At 45.0% G+C, this 21948-nt stretch overlaps 1 protein-coding gene across 4 annotated transcripts in view; it reads left to right on the top strand.

Moving 5' to 3' along the window:
• PTPRZ1 (protein tyrosine phosphatase receptor type Z1) overlaps positions 1-21948 on the top strand; it is a 354695-nt gene that overhangs the window by 319196 nt on the left and 13551 nt on the right. The window lies entirely within an intron of this gene.

Consider the following 21948-nt stretch of genomic DNA (forward strand, 5'->3'; position numbering starts at 1 on the left):
CGATTGGTGCTAGAGGGTGACACCACTGCCTCTTCCCCTGTGCTAGGTGCTTCCAAATCCCCAGTCCATGACACTGGTGCAAGTGCCTCCTACCCTGCACCTGTCCTTGCACATTCTGACACAACATCATCAGGCACAGCCTTCAGATGTCCATACTCTAGTATATCTTGACTTCATACTCTAGTATATTTTGACTTCAGCAAAGCATTTGACAAAGTATTTCACACAATCCTTATTGAAAAAATTACTAGGTATGGAATGGACAAGGCAACTATTAGGTGGATTCATAACTGGCTTAGTGATCGGACCCAAAGAGTGGTCGTAAATGGCTGCACATCCAGTTGGAAGAATGTCTCAAGTGGGGTACCACAGGGCTCTGTCCTGGGCCCTGTATTGTTCAACATCTTTATCAATGATTTAGATGAAGGAATTGAGGGTGAACTGATTAAATTTGCTGATGACACAAAGCTAGGAGGGATAGCTAATATAGAGAAGAGAGAGAGGATTCAAAAAGATATAAATAAACTGGAGCAGTGGGCAGCATCTAACAGAATGGTTTTTAACAGGGAAAAAAGCAAAGTACTACATCTGGGCAATAAAAATGAAAAAAGCATTACAGAATGGGAGGAATAGGGCTAATCAACAGCACATGTGAAAAAGACTTGGGTATACTAATAGATCACAGACTGAATATGAGTCAACAGTGTGATGCAGCAGCAAAAAAGGCAAATGCAATTCTAGGATGTATTAACAGAAGCATACAGTCTAGATCACGTGAAGTCATTATTGCCCTCTACTCCTCTTTGGTCAGACCTCATCTGGAGTACCGTGTCCAGTTTTGGGCGCCACATTTTAAAAAAGACATCAACAAACTGGAGCAAGTTCAGAAAAGAGTGACCAGAATGGTGACCGGTCTGCAAACCCTGTCTTATGAGGAAAGGTTGCATGATTTGGGAATGTTTAGCTTGCAAAAGAGAAGACTGAAAGGAGACTTAATAGCTGTCTACAAATATCTCAAGGGCTGTCACATTGTAGAAGGATCATCTTTATTCTCATTTGCACAAGGAAAAACTAGAAGCAATGGGATGAAACTGAATGGGAGGAGACACAGATTAGATATTAGAAAAAACTTTCTGACAGAGTGATCAATGAGTGGAACAGGCTGCCACAAAAAGAGTTCTCCTTCAATGGAAGTCTTCAAATAGAGGCTGGACAGACATCTGTCTGGGATGATTTAGCGAATCCTGCATTGAGCAGGGGTTTGGACAAGATGGTCCAGGAGGTCCCTTCCAACTCTACGATTCTATGATTCTACTCCAGGCCTTGGAACGAAAGAGAAAGTTTCCACAGTCCTAAATACTAAACTGGCACGTATCTAGGCTGATTGCATTTGAAATGTTGCCGTTTAGGCTTGTTGACACGGAAGATTTACTGTCCTTTGGTACTCGGTCTTCCAATGTGGTGTCCCTGCCTTGTACCAGCACGTCTTCCATATCAGTTGGAAGTGGCAACAGGCTCTGCTGAAGCTAATTTACCGTGGCAGAGTTACTTAAAGTAATAACATGAGACAGATCTGTGGAATTTGCTTCTGAACCTCCAACCAGGCATGGTTGTGTGTGATAATGGGCTTAACCTGGTGGTGGTTGTGAAGCGCATACAAGTGCCAGCTCAACGACTGGTGTGTGACATCACCAAGCTCTGGAACACTGCACATGCAGGCAAGACTTTGTGAGCAGCAGAGACCAGTTGTCGAATGCAAGCTCTAACACACCTGTCGGTATTGTGGTCAGTCTCCGCACATAACAACTGAAGAGTGGGCATGGATGTCCAACATTTTTGTTGTGCTCCAAGACTTTGGGGACTCCACAAAGATGATGAGCAGCGATGACACCATAGTAAGCGCAATAATCTTCTTTGCCTACTTAAACAGTTGCTGCTCACAATTAAACATGAAGCCATGCCTGCTGACCAAGTGGAGATGGAGGAAGAAATGAGACAATGATATAATGATATATTACCCAGTCAATCCTCATCTCATCTGCTCAGCACGGATTGGGTAACAATGAGGAAGTGGAGGCTGAGAAGGAGCAGGATCTGATTTCTGGTGCAACAGAGGCTAGTACCGATACAATCTTCGTGTGAGGCATTGGGTTCTGGTCGCTGCACAGCAGGAATCCCAAGCCTTGCATTTGGCAGTCTCCCATTCCTCTCCGGCCGCACAGGGGGCTGCTCAGCAGACTCGCCGATCCAGGCGCTCTGCTCAGACCGGCTCTGTAGGTTTAGTTGCTGCTGCCACCTCTGGTCCAACTATAGCAACGCAGGCTGGTCAGCAGCGAGCTGCTCCAGGGACTAAGTCCTCCTTTCGGTCCACTGAGCATGCCCGTGGGACGATCTCTCATTGGAGATCGGAGGTCACATGCTCAGGAACTTCTCCAGCTTGAATTGGACGGTCAGGAAGGTCACAGAAGGACGCTGCTATAAAAGGGTCGCATGGCCACTCGGCCATGCGCTAGTATAGACTCAAATAGTTTGGAGTGTATGATGATGGATGCATGTATCTGGTGACTGACTCATTATGAAACCCCTTCCCTTTTGATACGTATGTTGGTAGAGTTTAGAGTCCGAGTCAGCGCCTGTCAGTGGCTAGTCTATAGGCCACAGTGCATACCAGCCGTCTGCACACTAGCGTCCGATGGTGTCCCCCACTGCAGGGCACTATCGAACCCCGGCAAGTGACAGCCACGCCGGTGCAACGCCTTGCACAACCTGTGCGCTTATCTGGCCCAACCCAGGGCGACTAGTGGCGTCCACCTGAGCGGCACTGTGCACACTTGCACACGTAATTTATTTAACCCTTGCTGGCATCGTAGTCGCAGTGCTAAGCGCTAGCAGTCTAGAGGGACTTCAGTCCTGTGGTCTAAGGGCTGAGTTCTGTGACTATACACTAGCGCTCACACTGCTGAGCTCTGTGAGCAATAACAGGCTGCGGCATTTATTATTTGGTGGTTGTGTGCGGCTCTGTGAGATAAGAGTCCACTTCTGTACACATTGGTTGAGGTTAACCCCGTGTGTTCCGTTATTATACCGCCATATCGCGTCCGCCATTACCGAGCAGCAGTTAACACCTCTGCACTGTGGACCCTGGGCTGCGAACGCACCTAAATACCATCTTTATTATTTGGTGCGTTCCGCCAGCCCGTAACACTTCGTCCCATCTTTTGTACGTGGATGGGCTGAAGAGGAAGAAAGGGAGGAGGAGGACATGGAGAGTCATCATAATCTTGGAGACAGGGAAGTGTTGACTGTAAGGAGCTTGGCTCATATGGCCGACTTTATGTACCGCTGCTTTTCCCGTGGCCCTCGCATTATATTTATCTTGGTCAAAAAAGAGTTCTGGTTGTTCATCCTGCTAGAGCCATGCTACAAGGAGAACTTTGCATCTCTCCTTACTGAGGCAGAGAGGTCTTCTAAAACGGTGCTATACCAAAAGGCCATTTTGGGAAATATGTTGAAAAAATTCCCATCAGACAATGCTAGTGGCAGAAGGTAAGCTTCCTTTCCCAACCAAGGAGGAGAGGTGAGATGGACATACAGCAGAGGCAGTGGTACACTATCAAAGGCCTGGGCCAATTTTATGACACCCTCTCAGCATCCTGGGCCTGATGACCGGGTATATTTGACAAGGAGGAAAAAGTTTTTAAAGATAATCAAGCAATATCTGGCCAACCAAACGAGTGTACTCCCTAATTCTTTTGTGACCTTCAACTATTGGGTCTCAAAGCTGGACACCTGCCATGAGCTCTTACTCTATGCCAGGAGTGGGGAATCTTTTTTCTGTCAAGGGCCATTTGGATATTTATACCATCCTTCGGGGGCCGTACAGACTCCGCCCACAAAGTACATCCTGACTCTGGCACTGGTTTCATGACTTAATCTTTCATTGCATGCCCTTCAATGTTCAATAGTGAACACTGAGTGTGTGTGCTAACAGAGCAAGAAGAAATTAATGAGCTTGTGGCAATCAAAATACAGCTCCCTGTCCAAGAATGCGGCCCCTGAGAATCTGCTCGGGGGCCTGATAAAAGGTCATCGAGGGCCGTAAATGGCCCTGGGGCCTGAGGTTCCCCACCCCTGCTCTATGCCTTGGAGGTGTTCTGCTCCCCTGCCGCTGGTGTTTTGTCTAAGTGGGTTTTTATTGCTGCCAGGAGTGAGTCATAACAGACAGGCAAAAGTGCCTGTCAACAGAGAATCCTGACAGGCTCACTGTGATAAAAATGAACAAAGCTTGGATTAGCCCCCACTTCTCCACACCACCAGATGACAGTAGCACATAAAGTGTTTTTAATGTTCAATATTTGAATGAGGCCCTACAGTTCTTGCCTTCAAGGGTGTATCCGCAAAGCCTTTATGAGTGTAGAAGTAGCACAACTACACTTTGTTAATTTTTTTATGAGGCACTCTACTTGGTACCTGCAAGGGTGTATGGATGATGCTCCATATTATTTTTTCCTGGCTTTGCACTAGTTCAGAGTCTTTATGAGTGTAGGAGTAAATCAACTACACTTTGTTAGTTTATTTATGAGTCACTTCACTTAGTGCCTTCAAGGGTGTATGGATGACTCTCCTAAGAATTTTTTACTGGCTTAGTACTGTGTGCAAACCTTTATGTGTAATACACATCAATATTCGGATTTATATAAATAATTAGCTGAAAAAATGAAGAGATCCAATAAATGATAAAAAAAAATTCCTTTTTTATTAGTGAATAAGCTCGGTGCGAAATGCGCGTTGGGGTGAGGAGGCTGCGCCACCGGTGTCACTCATACTATACGCTTCAGGTACAGTGACCATTTGTTTGTGTTCTATTTCTTTTTCTCATTGGCAGCTTTTTTTCAGTGTTGATTTAGGTCTTTATTTTCACAGACACTTAGACACATTAGGTGTCATGTTGTTACTCTGATTATATCCTGTTGTATTTTTTCACTGAAACTGGTGATTTGAGTATTTACTTTTAAACATTTTACTGGTACAAATGTGTTACATGCTAGTATTTTACTTCTGTTGTATACTATATAGTACCATTATGTGATATTGGCTATAATTAGGTGGTTTTAATATTTTTTAATATTCACTAATAGAAAAGGAATTTTTTTATTGTTTATTGGATCTCTTCATTTTTTCGGCTAATTATTTATATAAGTCCGAATATTGATGTGTATTATTCTGGAGAAGTGCCAATTTATTATAGCATTTATGGACTAATTTCGGTATATTCAGTGACCATATAATGATGATATCAGTTTAACATCAGTGCTCTGCAGACCATATACTGTATGTGTGTACTGTCACCAGTAACATTGTCACTGATCGTAGTTATTCATTTTCCCTATTCTTTCCATTCAGACCAGGCCACCATGACAATTAGTTTCATCCATTACTCGCTCCTGCAAAATGTAGCACAGACATCTTCGATTTACTGCTTTTTCAGGATCTTGCTCACATTCTCTCCCCCCCTGTACAAACCACAAAGTGCTTTAGCCAATCTCCTAAAAATGCCCCATTTGTTCCCTGCACAGTAATAGTACCTTCTTCTTTTTTTGCCTCCATGTAATACCAGTATCCTGCACCGTAATATAGTTTTTTCTGTAATTCTTTGTAACACAGGTATTAGGATGCAGTGATGCAGAGGCACAGAGCAAGGGTTAACAGGGGAAAGCAATTACTTAATAAGTACAAGAATAACCAACTCACAGTGAGCAACAGGGAATAAACAAGGTGAAGGCTAAGGGGTACAAAGGGAAAAATAACTCAGGATGGCAGTTTATACACTACATTTTTCAGACTGTAAGACGCACTTTTTTCCCAAAAAACTTGGGAGGAACATGGGGTGTGCATCTTAGTGTGAACGCAGACTTACCAGGAGGTAGCAGCAGTGGTATAGCATCGAATCCGGTGGCAGCAGAGGTGTGGCGATGCTGTGGCAGTGAGCGGCGCGGAGTGCACCTGACCAGGGTCTCTTCCTCAGGATATCGGCGGCAGAAATGTGTCCACGCCGTGGCCCAGTGTCCATGCCGAGCAGAGCCAACTGCATCACTGGATTCCCTGCGGCCATTTTCCTGAAGCCGTGGGCAACCGGAGGCTTCAGGAAAATGGTCGCCGGAGGCCGCGTGTGCACAGATTGTGATCTCGGCAGCACTCTGCTTCAGGAAAATGGCCACCAAGATCTCAATCTGCGCAGGCGCCCACGGCTTCAGGAAGATGGCCACAGGAAGCCGGTGATTCACTCGGCTCTGCTTGCTGTGGACACCGGACCGTGGCATGGGCACATTTCTCCTACCAGTATCCTGAGGAAGGGGTCCGGCTCCATGCTATTCCTCACCGCCGACACTGGACCTGCAGCACTGCACCCCAGGACTGCAGCATTGCCCCACTTCTGCCACCGTCGGCTTCCTGAGGAAGGGACCATGCCTTCTGTGACCCCGCTGTACCACCGCCGGCCCTCAGGTAAGATACCTTAAATGCGGACAATAAGACAGACCCCCATCTTATAAAAATCTTTTTTTCTGCTGTTTTCCACCCCAAAATTTGGAGTGCGTCTTATGGTTCAATGCATATTATAGTCCAAAAAATACGGTATGTCTATTTCACTTAGTGTAACTCTGATGTGTTTCTCTATTCCTGGGTTGGATGGCTGGCTTCCGGCTGAGGCCGCGCTGAGTTTTTCCGGCTTCCCGCCTAACAAGTCGGTCTCACTTCTGGCGACAGCGGGCAGTCACCGGTCTGACCCGCTGAGCCGCTAGTCTGTTATGCTGCAGAGCAGCAAAGCATAATCCACTGTGATCCTCCACTCGGTGTACGTTTCTCCGCACGCCCAATGAGGTCTGAGAGTCCTTGCTGCAACCAACCGTAATTGCTGCAGTGCGGACTGTCTTTACTCGCAGCTCAGCGCCGGTCCTCACTGACTCCTCTCTCTGGCGGGAAGCCCCTCTCTTTTCCCTCGCAAACCCGCTTATATCCCACTGGCTCACCACTCCCCCTCTACACAGGTCAAGGGTCTGCTCCGTCCTCAATCTCCTTCACCCCCTGCAACAGTAGGCCTGGCCCCAGCAGTTCTGGACCCAGTGCCTGGTCAGCACCCACAGCCCGGTCTTCTCCTCTACATCTTCACACTAATAATGCTACCTTATGCCCCCTTTAATAATAATTTACCTTGACCCCTTATAATAATAATGATCCTGTAAAACCTTATACAAACATGCCCTGTGCTTTCTTACAATAACAATGCCTCCTGTGCTTTTTCTATAATGATAACGATCTCCCAGTGTGCCTCCTTTCACTAATGTCTCCTGACCATCACATTATGCCTGCTTATAATAATGACCCTCAGTGCCTTTTTATTTTAATAATGCCCCCTAGCAGAGGTATACATAGAAATCATGAAGGCCCCATAGCAAAAGTTCTATCATGGCACATAGAGCTCAGTGACAGAAGGACATATATCCCTATTTTTAAAGGCACGGAGAGGGATATGTGTTATGGCACATAGTTATTTTGCCCCCTTATTGCCTATTGAAGTTCCTTAGTGTTCCCACCCACTATATCACCCTTTGCATGGCCCCTATAGAATAGGAAGCCTCGAAAAATACTGCTACACAGTATGATGACCCCACACACATTATGTCCCCATAAATCCAACATTAAGTATGATGCCCCACAGCATCCCACACAGTAAAATGGCCCCATAGGTTCCTCACAACGTTTATTAGCCTAAATAGACCTTGTAGTATAATGGCCTCCAAATCTCCCCATACAGTATGATAGTCGCCACAGTCCCCACACAGTATGATGATCCCAAATATAGTATTATGGACCCCATAGATCACCACTTAGTATGAAGGCCTCCACAGTCCCAATACAGAATGATGTCACCACAGCCCTCACACAGTATGATGTTCACCACAGTCCACTAGACAGTATGATTGATACCACAGCCTCCACAAAATATGATGTTCCCCACAGCCCTCAATACAGTATTATAGCTGGACAGCTCACTTACACAGTATTATTTTCCACAGCCCTCCATGCAGTTTGATGGTCCTCACAGCCCCTTGTATAGTGTAAAGGTTCGTCGGATGCAGGAAACAGCAGGAGGCAGAGAAGGGGTTAACAAAAGTTTACTTAAGCAAATATTGAATATGTATTAAAGGAAACCAATAAGAAATCCAGCTCACCAGAGAGGGCATCTTTAGGCATCGGAGTACGGACCTGCCGTGTCAAAGCGTTTGTATTGTAGCATAAGAAAGGAGAGATTGTCCAGCTCCACGATGTAGTGAAAAATAGTCTTTCCTTTATTCACTTCAATCCATGCAAAATACGAGGTTAAAATGCCAGCACAAAGAGTGAATATGCTTGCGTTATCAGCGCGTTTCTGGTGACTTCGCACCCTTAGTCATGATCATGAGATGCATGCCTGCATGAGATGCAGTGTCTTCTGACTGTGCCGAAGTATCCGGGTCCGCTGGTCTTGAGTTCGTTGAACTTGGGTCTGTTAGAGAGAGAGTACAATTCCTTCTGGGAGTTCTGTGGCCTTCCCGCCAAGTCTCTCTCCTTCCTGCGCTCAGCTCCTTTTAAGTATCCCATGCCCCTTTCTGTCAGGTGCTCGAGCTCTAACCGCCCAGGCAAGTCACCCCCTGCAACAGTGATGACTGCCTCGATAGTTCGGGCTCTAGAGTGTATTCCGGAACAATGGAATTGGTCCTGTTCACCCCCTTACACTCCCCCTTTCCTTTCACTCGCCATTCCACGGGCGAGATATCCTGGAACACGTTACGTCTGTGTTGATCTTTCTCAGCTGCCTGTTGCCAAATGAATTTGTCCTGGTTGTACCGGTTGGAGTGCTGTCCAGCCATTGTACGTTCAGAGTGGCGTAGATTGGAAGGAAAAATGGAGTCCTCAAGTGTGGTTGTACCCGGCAGTTCCAATGTTGGGGAAGCCAGGTCAGTGCCCACCATAACAGTCCCTTCTGATTCTCAGATACATTTTCAATCTGTTCCGGACTCTCTTACTCTTCATTTTCCTCTACTGTGGGAGAGACCACCTCAGGAACCTCAGCCATTTCTTCCTCTGGTATGGGATCTTCAGATGCATGACCAGAGCATACTTTGGTACACTACCCAGATGGGAGCACCCCCCTCTCCTTCTGGTTGAATTTCATAGACAGGTCCTTTCCCGCCGACCTGGCACTTCACCCGGTATGGCCGACTCTTCCATCGATTCTCCAGTTTGTCCCGTGGACGTTTTTCCCTTACCAACACCCGGTCTCCAACCGAGAGATCTGTCCCACGCAGAGGTAGTCTCTCAGGGTGCTCCAGCTTCCGAAGTCGAGTTTGTACCAGCCGATGTAGGGTCTGCAGATGATGGCGATGTTCTCGAACCCAGGTAGACACCCCGTCCATGGGTAGTCCTCCCCCTGGTCCAATTCCAGTTCCGTGACTCCTTTCCCTTCACGGCCGAACAGCACAGAGTATGGCGTGAAACCGGTGGTCTGGTGCACTCGATTATTATAGATCCACACTAGCTCAGACACATACTCAAGCCACCGGGCCTTACGATCCTCCTCCTAAGTTCTCAGCATTTGTATAAGGGTACGGTTGAAGCGTTCACAGGCCCCATTTCCTTGTGGATAATGCAGTGTGGTGTGGGTCCGGTCAAATTGGTAGATCTGTTGTAATTCGTCCTCCATGTCTCTCCCTAAGAAGCAGGCCTTCTGATCAGAGTGAATCCTTTGTGGGCATCCGTAGACTGAATAAAGTTTTTACAGATGGCGTGGGCCACCGACTCTGCCATTGGATCTCAAGTGGGTGTTACCTCAGCGAACTTCGAGAAATGATCAACCATCACCAGACAGTGGTCATATCCCTGATGTGCCAGTCCGAAGGTTAAGTAGTCAACAGTCAGCAGTTCCAGGGGCGCTGACATCACAATAGTCTGTGTCAGGGCCCTTTATTGTGGAGATTTGGCCAATTCACACGCCCAGCATAGTTTACAAGCTTCCTCAACCACTGCTCTCAAGCAAGGATGATAGACAAAATGTTGTAGCCATTGGAAGGTTTTCTCCGCACCAAAGCGGGCTCAGTTCTCTTGACCTTCTGCGGTGATTTCGGACAGCACCGTCTCAGGAATCACCACCTGCCAAGAGGCTTCCAATTTTTTCTGCAACTGGACCTTACGATACAGCAGGCCATTCCTCATCTGGAGTCGCTCCCACTGTCGAAGTATTTTTAGTGCTTCAGGAGTCGGAGTGCTTCTTTGTTCTTGCCTGGGCAACTGTTTCGCATTCACCCATTGTCAAAACAGGGCAAGTTCACCGTCCTCCTGCTGTAAGCGGACCCACTCGTCCCTGGATCTTCCCAAGACTCCATTGTGCGGGGAGGTCCCAATTTGATCCAGCGTCGCTGCCACCATCCCACCCGTCCCAGCAGTCTTTTGAAATCGGAGAACTTCCTCTTCCTCTAACATCTCACCAGTGTTCTTCCCAGGCGTTGCATGCCTCACTCTGGACAAGGGGTCGGTGTGGGTGTTTTCGGCCCCCCTCCTGTAAGCAATCTTATACTGAAACTTCGCCAACTGGGCTACCCAGTGTTGTTCGAGGGCCCCTAAATTAGCATTCTCCAGATGCACCAATGGATTATTATCGGTGTGCACCAACACTTCCGAGCCGGCCGGGTATTCAGCGAACCTCTCCGTCATAGCCCACACCAGTGCCAGCAACTCCAGCTTGAAAGAACTGTAGTTGTCCGAATTGTGTTCGGAATCGTGAAGGGACCGACTTGCGTAAGCGATCACCCATCTCTTTTCTGTCCTGCATCTGTGACAACACAGCTCCCAACCCGTGTAAGCTGCAGTCGATGTGTAGAATGAATGGCACAGAAAAGTCCACGTAAGCCAGCATCGGTGCTTCAGTCAGCACCTTCATCAAGTTCCAAGTTTTTTCTTGTTTGTCTTCCCAACGGATGGGCCGGCCTTTTGCATTCTGGGATACCCCTTTGAAGAGCTCTAACAGGGGCTGCACCACATGGGCAAAGTTCTTCAAAAAGCATCGGTAGTACCCTGTCAATCCTAGGAAGGCCCGGACGTCCTTCATGGTCTCAGGAGTTGGCCTGTCCTGGATCAACTTGATCTTCTCGCGGGACAGTTCCACTCTCTCCGCTAAAATGACCACCTCAGCCTCTAGCGCAGGAGTCATCGGGTGCAGTCTCAACATTCCTCTCATGCGCTCGGTCCAACTTCACAGCATAGTGTTAGACCCTGTGAATTTGGGAAAATTGCTTAACATAGCCCACAAGGAGATCCTGATCCTGGGCCCGGTTGCCTGTTCTGCCGACTCCATGCTGCTGGACTGCATCCTGCCTACTACACCAAAATGTAAAGGTTCATTGGATGCAGGAAACAGCAGGAAGCAGAGAAGGAGTTAACAAAAGTTTACTTAAGCAAATATTGAATATGTATTAAAGGAAACCTCCACGCAGGGAGGTGTTAAGGCAGCTAGTGAACTATACAGCAAAACACAACAAGAGGGGTAAAAGTGAAAGTAACGACTTATTGATTGGAAGTTTTGTTGGCGAGTGGTTGGAACAGCTCCCGACGGCATCGCAGTCTGTGAACAAAGTCTCTGGCTCAGCTGTGTAGAAACGAGATGCACTGTCTCCTGTTCGTGCCGAATTATCCGGGTCCGCTGGTCTTGAGTTCGTTGAACTTGGGTCCGTTGAACTTGGTTCCGTTAGAGAGAGAGAGTACAGTTCCTTCTGTGAGTTCCTAGAGTGTGATTCGGTATACTGGGAGCACAATGCCACACAGGCCGCAGGGGTAACAAGGCCTCATGCAGGATCACAACGTCTGGGAGAAGTCGGTACGTCTGCTGCACTACCCAGTATGGATCTCGTTCGTGGAGGAACACTGGGTAAAGCGAGTAAAAGGCGGACAGTCTGTAAAGGGCTGGCGTCAGTGGCGGTAATTGAGAGGGAGTCAACCTTCATCCTGCTTTGTAGTCGCCTTCCCGCTAAGTCTCTTTCCTTCCCGCGCTCAGCTCCTTTTAAAGTCTCCCACGCCCCTTTCTGTCAAGTGCTCGAGCCCTCCACGCCCAGACAAATTAGCCCCCTGCAACAGTAATGAATACCCCGATAGTTCCGGCTCCAGAGTGTATTCCGGACTGATGGCATTGGTCCTGTTCACTCCCTTACACTCATATGATGGCTGCACAGCTCCCTCTACACAGAATGATGTCACCTCAGCCCCTATACAATATGATGGCTGTGCAAGACATTATAAACAGTATAGTCTCCCCAGCCTTCCATACAGTATTGTCCACGAACGTTCCCCAAATATTATCATGGCTTCAATACCCCCCCATACAGTATGATGGCTGCACAGTTCTTTATACAAAGTATTGTTCCCCACAGCACCCCACACAGTAGGATGTCCACCCACACAGCTTCACATACAGTATACTGGTTGTACTGCTCCTTAGTCACAGTATTGTCTTCCACAGCCCCACTTACAGCATGATATCCTCCCATAGCACCCCACCTCCAAAAAAAAAACCTATACACACCTACACATGTGGTCAAAATTGTTGGTTGACAGAAAAACCCACAATGGTCACAGAAATAACTTGAATCTGACAAAAGTAATAATAAATAAAAAAATATATGAAAATGAGCAAATGAAAGTCAGACAATGCTTTTCAACCATGCTTCCACAGAATTTTTAAAAAAGTAAAACTCATGAAATCTTGGAATCAGTGAGTGGGCCTGTATATAGGGCTACAGATACTCACTGTGCTGTTTGGTGGCATGGTGTCTATCACACTCAACATGGACCAGAGGAAGCGAAGGAAAGAGTTGTCTCAGGAGATTAGAAAATTATAGACAAACATGTTAAAGGTAAAAGATATAAGACCTTCTCCAAGCAGCTTGATGTTCCTCTGACTACAGTTGCACATATTATTCAGAAATTTAAGATCCACGGGACTGTAGCCAACCTCCCTGGACGTGGCCGCAGGAGGAAAATTGATGACAAATCAAAGAGATGGATAATATGAATGGTAGCAAAAGAGACCAGAATAACATCTAAACAGATTAACCCCTTTCTGCCATCCGACGTACTATCCCGTCCATGGGACCTGGGCCCCTATGCCCATGGATGGGATAGTACGTCGGCGCGATAAGCGGCGCCCACGTGGTGAGCGCCGCTGATCGCGGCCGGGTGTCAGCTGATTATCACAGCTGACACCCGGCACAATGTGTCAGGGGCGGTCACGGACCGCCCCCGACACGTTAACCCCTTGCACACCGCGATCAAACACGATCGCGGTGTACCGGGGGTTAAAGGGAAGCATCGGCAGGGAGGGGGCTCCCTCCGTGCTTCCCTGAGCCCCCCACGGCAGCGCAATGTGCAGCGCTGCTGCGGGGGACTCCTTTCCTCCAGGCCCCCGAATCCAAGATGGCGACGGGGGCCTTCGGGGGCCTGCAGGAAGCTGGCTTCCTCAGTGCCTGCAAAGCGCAGGCATGAGGAAGCCTTCTGCAGTGCCTGTGTCAGATCGCTGATCTGTCACAGTGATCTGTGATGTGACAGATCAGCGATCTGTCACAGGACAGTGATGTCCCACCAGGGACTATTTAATAAAGTAAAAAAAAAAATAAAAAAAAGTGTAAAAATAATTTAAAAAAAATCGCCAAATATATTAGAAAAAAAAAAAAATATTCCCCCAATAAATCCATTTTTTGGAAATAATAAAAAAAAAAACAATAAAAGTACACATATTAGGTATCGCCGCGTCCGTAACGACCCACCCTATAAAACTGTCCCATTAGTTAACCCCTTTAGCGAACCCCTTAAAAAATAAAAATAAAAAACGAAGCAAAAAATAATGATTTATTATCATACCGCCAAACAAAAAGTGTAATAACGCGCGATCAAAAAGACGCATATAAATATCCATGGTACCGCTGAAAACGTCATCTTGTCCCGCAAAAAACGAGCTGCCACACAGCATCATCAGCGAAAAAATAAAAAAGTTATAGCTCGCTGAATAAAGCGATGCAAAAATAATTATTTTTTATATAAAATAGTTTTCATTGCATAAAACCGACAAAAACATAAAAAAAGACCTAAATGAGGTATCGCTGTAACCGTACTGACCCGAAGAATAAAACCGCTTTATCAATTTTACCGCACCCCCCCAAAAGAAATACATGAAACGCTGGTTTTTGTTCATTCTGCGTCCCAAAAATCGGAATAAAAAGCAATCAAAAAATTTCACGTGCCCGAAAATGGTACCAATAAAAACGTCAACTCGTCCCGCAAAAAATAAGACCTCACATGACTCGGTGGGTCAAAATACGGAAAAATTCTAGCTCTCAATATGTGGTGATGCAAAAACTATTTTTACAATAAAAAGCGTCTTTTAGCGTGCGACAGCCGCCAAACATAAAAACCGCCATAAATAGTAAATCAAACCCCCTGTTATCACCCCCTTAGTTAGGGAAAATAATAAAATTAAAAAAATGTATTTATTTCCATTTTTCCATTAGGGTTAGGGCTAGGGTTAGGGCTAGGGGTGTGTTGGGTTAGGGCTAGGGTTAGGGTTAGGGCTAGGGTTAGGGCTAGGGTTAGGGCTAGGGGCGTGTTGGGGTTCGGGTTGGAGTTAGAATTGGGGGTTTCCACTGTTTGGGCACATCAGGGGCTCTCCAAATGCAACATGGCGTCTGATCTCAATTCCAGCCAATTCTGAGTTGAAAAAGTCAAATGGTGCTCCTTCCCTTCCAAGCTCTGCTATGCGCCCAAACAGTGTTGTACCCCCACATGTAGGGTATCAGCCTACTCAGGACAAATTGCAAAACAATTTTTGGGGTCCAATTTCTCCTGTTACCCTTAGGAAAATAAAAAATTGGGGGCAAAAATATCATTTTTGTGGAAAAAAATGATTTTTTTATTTTCACGTCCGAGTGTTATAAACTTCTGTGAAGCACTTGGGGGTTCAAAGTGCTCACCACACATCTAGATAAGTTCCGTGGGGGGTCTAGTGTCCAAAATGGGGTCACTTGTGGGGAGTTTCAATAGTTTAGGTACATCAGGGGCTCTCCAAACGCACATGACACCCGCAGACCATTCCATCAAAGTCTGCATTCCAAAACGTCACTGCTTCCCTTCCGAGCCCCGACGTGTGTCCATACAGTAGTTTTCTCCCACATATGGGGTGTCAGCGTACTCAGGACAAATTGGACAACAACTTTTGGGGGTCCAATTTCTCCTGTTACCCTTGGGAAAATGAAAAAATTGGGGACTAATTGATCATGTTTCTGGAAAAAATACGATTTTTTTATTTTCATGCACGGGCATTATAAACTTCTGTGAAGCCCTTGGGGGTTCAAAGCGCTCACCACACATCTAGATAAGTTCCTTAGGGGGTCTCGTTTCCAAAATGGGGTCACTTGTGGGGGTTTCCACTGTTTAGGTACATTAGGGGCTCTCCAAAGGCAACATGACACCCGCAGACCATTCCATCAAAGTCTGCATTCCAAAACGTCACTACTTCCCTTCCGAGCCCTGACGTGTGTCCATACAGTAGTTTTATCCCACATATGGGGTGTCAGCGTACTCAGGACAAATTGGACAACAACTTTTGTGGTTCAATTTCTCCTGTTACCCTTGGGAAAATAAAAAAATTGGGGACTAATTGATCATGTTTGTGGAAAAAATACGATTTTTTTATTTTCATTCCCTTGTATTATAAACTTCTGTGAAGCCCTTGGGGGTTCAAAGTGCTCACCACACATCTAGATAAGTTCCTTGGGGGGTCTAGTTTACAAAATGGTGTCATTTGTGGGGGGTTTCCATTGTTTAGGTACATTAGGGGCTCTCCAAAGGCAACATGACACCCGCAGACCATTCCATCAAAGTCTGCATTCCAAAACGTCACTACTTCCCTTCCGAGCCCCGACGTGTGCCCATACAGTAGTTTTCTCCCACATATGGGGTATCAGCATACTCAGGACAAATTGGACAACAACTTTTGGGGTCCAATTTCTCCTGGTACCCTTGGGAAAATAAAAAAATGGTGACTAAAAGATCATGTTTGTGGAAAAAATACGAATTTTTTATTTTCACGCCCGGGTGTTGTAAACTTCTGTGAAGCACTGGGGGGGTCAAAGTGCTCACCACACATCTAGATAAGTTCCTTGGGGGGTCTAGTTTACAAAATGGGGTCACTTGTGGGGAGTTTCAATAGTTTAGGTACATCAGGGGCTCTCCAAACGCACATGACACCCGCAGACCATTCCATCAAAGTCTGCATTCCAAAACGTCACTGCTTCCCTTCCGAGCCCCGACGTGTGTCCATACAGTAGTTTTCTCCCACATATGGGGTGTCAGCGTACTCAGGACAAATTGGACAACAACTTTTGGGGGTCCAATTTCTCCTGTTACCCTTGGGAAAATGAAAAAATTGGGGACTAATTGATCATGTTTCTGGAAAAAATACGATTTTTTTATTTTCATGCACGGGCATTATAAACTTCTGTGAAGCCCTTGGGGGTTCAAAGCGCTCACCACACATCTAGATAAGTTCCTTAGGGGGTCTCGTTTCCAAAATGGGGTCACTTGTGGGGGTTTCCACTGTTTAGGTACATTAGGGGCTCTCCAAAGGCAACATGACACCCGCAGACCATTCCATCAAAGTCTGCATTCCAAAACGTCACTACTTCCCTTCCGAGCCCTGACGTGTGTCCATACAGTAGTTTTATCCCACATATGGGGTGTCAGCGTACTCAGGACAAATTGGACAACAACTTTTGTGGTTCAATTTCTCCTGTTACCCTTGGGAAAATAAAAAAATTGGGGACTAATTGATCATGTTTGTGGAAAAAATACGATTTTTTTATTTTCATTCCCTTGTATTATAAACTTCTGTGAAGCCCTCGGGGGTTCAAAGTGCTCACCACACATCTAGATAAGTTCCTTGGGGGGTCTAGTTTACAAAATAGTGTCATTTGTGGGGGGTTTCCATTGTTTAGGTACATTAGGGGCTCTACAAAGGCAACATGACACCCGCAGACCATTCCATCAAAGTCTGCATTCCAAAACGTCACTACTTCCCTTCCGAGCCCCGACGTGTGCCCATACAGTAGTTTTCTCCCACATATGGGGTATCAGCATACTCAGGACAAATTGGACAACAACTTTTGGGGTCCAATTTCTCCTGGTACCCTTGGGAAAATAAAAAAATGGTGACTAAAAGATCATGTTTGTGGAAAAAATACGAATTTTTTATTTTCACGCCCGGGTGTTGTAAACTTCTGTGAAGCACTGGGGGGGTCAAAGTGCTCACCAAAAATCTAGATAAGTTCCTTGGGGGGTCTAGTTTACAAAATGGTGTCATTTGTGGGGGGGTTCCACTGTTTTGGTACATCAGTTTTCCAAACGCGACATGGTGTCCGATCTCAATTCCAGCCAAAAACGTCAAATGGCGCTGCTTCCCTTCCGAGCTCTGCCATGCGCCCAAATAGTGGTTTACCCCCACATGTGGGGTATCAGCGTACTCAGGACAAATTGCACAATACCTTTAAGGGTCCTGTTACCCTTGGAAAAATAAGAATTGAGGGTGAAAAGATCATTTTTGTGGAAAAAATATGATTTTTTAATTGTATGGCTTTATGTTATAAACTTCTGTGAAGCCCATGGGGGTTCAAAGTTCTCACCACACATCTAGATAAGTTCCTTAGGGGGTCTAGTTTCCAAAATGGTGTCATTTGTGGGGGGTTTCCACTGTTTTGGTACATCAGGGGTTTTCCAAACGCGACATGGTGTCCGATCTCAATTCCAGCCAAAAACGTCAAATGGCGCTGCTTCCCCTCCGAGCTCTGCCATGCGCCCAAATAGTGGTTTACCCCCACATGTGGGGTATCAGCGTACTCAGGACAAATTGCACAATAACTTTTAGGGTCCTGTTACCCTTGGGAAAATAAAAATTGGGGTGAAAAGATCATTTTTGTGGAAAAAATATGATTTTTTAATTGTACCTCTGTACGTTATAAACTTCTGTAAAGCCCTTGTGGGTTCAAAGTTCTCACCACATATCTAAATAAGTTCCTTGGGGGGTCTAGTTTCCAAAATGGGGTCACTTGTAGGGGGTTTCCACTGTTTAGGTACATCAGGGACTCTCCAAACGTGACATGGCGTCCAATCTGAATTCCAGCCAATTTTGCATTGAAAAAGTCAGATGGCGCTCCTTCCATTCTGAGCTCTGCCATGCGCCGAAACAGTCGTTCCCCCCCCACATATCAGGTATCTGCGTACTCAGGACAAATTGCACAATAACTTTTGCAGTTCAATTTCTCCTGTTACCCTTGGTAAAATAAAAAAAATTGAACCTGAAGTATTTTTTTAATGAAAAAAAGTTAGATGTTCATTTTTTTTTAAATATTCAAAAAAATTCCTGTGACGCACCTAAAGGGTTAATAAACTTCTTGAATGTGGTTTTGAGCACCTTAAGGGGTGCAGTTTTTAGAATGGTGTCACTTTTGGGTATTTTCTATCATATAGACCCCTCAAAGTGGCTTCAAATGTGATGTGGTCCTAAAAATAAAATGGTGTTGTAAAAATGAGAAATCGCTAGTCAACTTTTAACCCTTATAACTTCCTAACAAAAAAAAATTTTGGTTCCAAAATTGTGCTGATGTAAAGTAAACATGTGGAAAATGTTAGTTATCAAGTTTTTTGTGTGCCGTATCTCTGTGATTTAAGGGCATAAAAATTCAAAGTTGGAAAATTGCGAAATTTTCAAAATTTTCGCCAAATTTCCGTTTTTCTCACAAATAAACGCAAGTTATTTGAATGAAATTTTACCACTAACATGAAGTACAATACGTCACGAGAAAACTTTGTCAGAATCACCGGGATCCATGGATGCGTTCCAGAGTTATGACCTCATAAAGGTACAGTGGTCAGAATTGTAAAAATTGGCCCGGTCATGAACGTGCAAACCACCCTTGGGGGTGAAGGGGTTAAAAGTGAATTTCAAGCTCAAGGAACATCAGTGTCAGATCGCAACATCCGTCTCTGTATGAGCCGAAGTGGACTTCATGGGAGATGACCCAGGAGGACACCATTGTTGAAAAAAAATCATAAAAAAGCCAGACTGGAATTTTCCAAACTACATGTTGACAAGCCACAAAGCTTCTGGGAGAATGTCCTATGGACAGATGAGACAAAAATGGAACTTTTTGGCAAGGCACATCAGCTCTATGTTCACAGATGAAAAAATGAAGCTTATCAAGAAAAGAATAGTGTCCCTACTGTAAACATGGAGGAGGCTCTGTTATGTTCTGGGGCTGCTTTGCTGCAACTGGCACAGGTTGTCTAGAATCTGTGCAGGGTACAATGAAATCACAAGACTATCAAGGGATTCTAAAGAGAAATGTGCTGCCCAGTGTCCCAAAGCTTTGTCTCCGTCTCAGGTCATGGGTCTTGCAAGAGGATAATGACCCAAAACACACAGCTAAAAACACCCAAAAATGACTAAGAGGAAAACATTGGACTTTTCTGAAGCAGCCTTCTATCAGCCCTGACCTAAATCCTATTGAGTATCTTTGGAAAGAGCTGAAACATGCTGTCTGGAAAAGGCAACCTTCAAACATGAGACAACTGGAGCAGTTTGCTCTTGAGGAGTGGGCCAAAACACCTGTCGAGAGGTGCAGAAGTCTAATTGACAGTTACAGGAATCGTTTGATTGCAGTTATTGCCTCAAAAGCTTGTGCAACCAAATATGAAGTTAATGGTACCATCATTTCTGTCCAGGCCTATTTCATGAGTTTTATTTATTTATTTTTTTTTAATTCTGTGGAAGCATGGTTGAAAAGCAATGGCTGACTTTCATTGTGGTTTTTTCTGTCATTGCACGAGGGGTACTAACAATTTTAACCACATGTATAATCAACTCTCACTGTCCACCAGCTTCTGCTCTTCTATCTTGTATTGCAGGGAGTCAATGCAGGCAGCACAACGCAATGAAGTTGTGCTGCCTTCAGCAAGATGCAGGCCAGAAGTATCCTGCTTCCTGCTGGAGTAAACGACATAGCAGGGAGCCGGTGGTTCTTTGCTCCACCACAGTTGTTAACAGTAATGGCCTCCTGAGGACACCAATACTATTAACAATGTGGCAATCAATATGGGCTATGGCTGAACCAGCTCATCTGTGCAGTAGAGTATTCTTTGTATCGGCATCTCATTGGACCATTGCTGAATCTACTCAGCTGGCATTTTCCAGATTTAACTGATCGCTCGTCTGGCCCTGCACAGTACTGTTCTCTGTATTAGCATGTCATTAGTTGTTTGTATGAAAAGGGCTGGTTGACTAGCCCATTTCAATTACAAAACTGACTCCGTTCTCTGTGAATGTATCAACTGTGGTGAAGAAGGGCCAGCCCGCTTCTCCATCACAGTTGATGTTTTGACAGAGAAGAGAGCTGGCTTCATAATTGAAATGGGCCAGTTAGCCAGCCCCCTTCACACACAGCGCTCATGATGTTCTGGAAATTAACTGTTCTAGCTTATTTCGCCTTTAAATGTTAGCTATCATACAGGGCCTGCAGGGACTGATGACATACTATATGTGTCATTCCTTGTTAAACCATTTGCTTTCAGTAATATAATTGCTAAGGGTTTGTTGATGCATATGAATAGCATTCACATCTGCTTCATTGTTGTGTTTATTGAAGGTCAAATGTGGGATTCCTAGCAGTAAAGCAGCATCACTATTTAGTTATGCTGAAATATCTGACTCGTTGTGTTAATTATATCACAGCCATATTACTCAACCTGTATGTTCTCCACCATGAAGTACTTTGCACCTTTAAAGCCAGTGATAAATGAGAACTAATGACCTTCATTGTGATGGTATTAACATTCTTTTCTTTATTTACCCATTATGAATAATTGTGACATCTTTACAGTATAACCTTTAGGATTTGGGAATTTAGTGAAAGATCATTAAAATAAGTTTGCAATTGAATTGTTTTATCTATTTGTTTTCATTCTCCTTCAATGTAAGTTTATAGTATAGTATACAGCAGGTGTACACAGAGCTCCACAAACCCTGACCAAGAGTGAGTCAGTTACATTCCAAGATAGGGGTTAACTCTTAACTCAGAAATTGTTAAGCTCCAATTACAGATTAGGCAAGAATGAGTTGCCATCAGTTAGTATTTGGCCCAGAAGCTATATAAAGGTCACCTCTGTAAGTATTGAGTCTTTGCATAAAGTTGATGTATTTGTCAATTAAAGTCTAAAAAAACTTATGAAATGCTTAGAATTGTACTTCAGTAACTATAGAAACATTCAACTAAAAGATCTAAAAACATTGAAGCAGCAAGTTTTGTGAAAACCAAAATTTGTATCAGTCTCAAAACTTCTGGCCTTGACTGTATATACTTTGGTAAATCACCTTTCTTCTGCCAGTGTAAGCAATGAGATGATACAATAATAACACCGTGGTAAGGTATACAACATGCACATACAATTATCCAAATTGACATACTTCTACCATGTCCACTAGCATTAACAAAAGATCACTTTCATTAGATATTATCTAAAGTAAATGAGATGATACACTCCACACTTATTAAATTATTAATATACTGCTGGTGGACCAAGTTCTTATTGTGTGGATTTTCCAAGATTACTGACCTCAGTTCTCCTCTTACTTCAATCGTTGTGTTGATGGTGTGTCTCCAGTATGTACCTAATTACCTGTCACTAGGCCAAGGCCATCACCTTTCAGGCCTGATGTATAGCATTCTATGATGTTGTATATCTGCCCCCAACCTGACCTGAAAGAGAAGACCTTTTATTATACTCGCCTGTCCGGTCCAAGGGGCGTGTCTTAGTCCGGCT

Source organism: Dendrobates tinctorius, unplaced genomic scaffold (genome assembly GCF_039654945.1).
Source record: "Dendrobates tinctorius isolate UK_male_01 unplaced genomic scaffold, ASM3965494v1 ptg000035l, whole genome shotgun sequence".
Taxonomy (NCBI): domain Eukaryota; kingdom Metazoa; phylum Chordata; class Amphibia; order Anura; family Dendrobatidae; genus Dendrobates; species Dendrobates tinctorius.